The sequence below is a fragment of the Salminus brasiliensis genome, chromosome 6 (genome assembly GCF_030463535.1).
Source record: "Salminus brasiliensis chromosome 6, fSalBra1.hap2, whole genome shotgun sequence".
Lineage (NCBI taxonomy): Eukaryota > Metazoa > Chordata > Actinopteri > Characiformes > Bryconidae > Salminus > Salminus brasiliensis.
Genome location: NC_132883.1, coordinates 33,800,842 through 33,801,346, shown reverse-complemented (window position 1 = coordinate 33,801,346; position 505 = coordinate 33,800,842).

Here is a 505-nt window from a genome sequence, read left to right as displayed (position 1 = left end):
GAAGAGGGCGTTTATCCCCATCACAGAAAGGCGGAGTTACCAGTCCTTTTTAGGCTGGTGTCGTGGGAGTGTTTTTTGTTGTTTTGTTTTTTGCTTGGTGTAAGCAAGATGCATTACTCTATAATTAGGCTACTGGGCTGAATGGAGTGACGGAACGTCGTCACTGCTTTGAAAAAGTCATTGCGTTTGTTTTTCACCGGTGAAAGTCGTTAATCACACAGCAACAGGAAGGTTCTGCTCAAACAGCTTTACGCTCTATGCTATAAACCGTTAGTCACTTATAGTGTGCAGCACATTATAAGTAGTACAAAGGCGACCACACTCTACCACACTGAGTAAACTGTCCTTTTTTAATCTGAAGCTCCTTTTACAAAGTTCATACAGTGATTTCTGCAAGAATGAAGGGTTAAACGTCAAGTCAAGAGGCTTTTATTGTCATTCCGTCTGAGTGCAAGCACACAGTGGAGCGTTTATTGCGTTTCTCCAGGACCAGGGTGCAACAAGG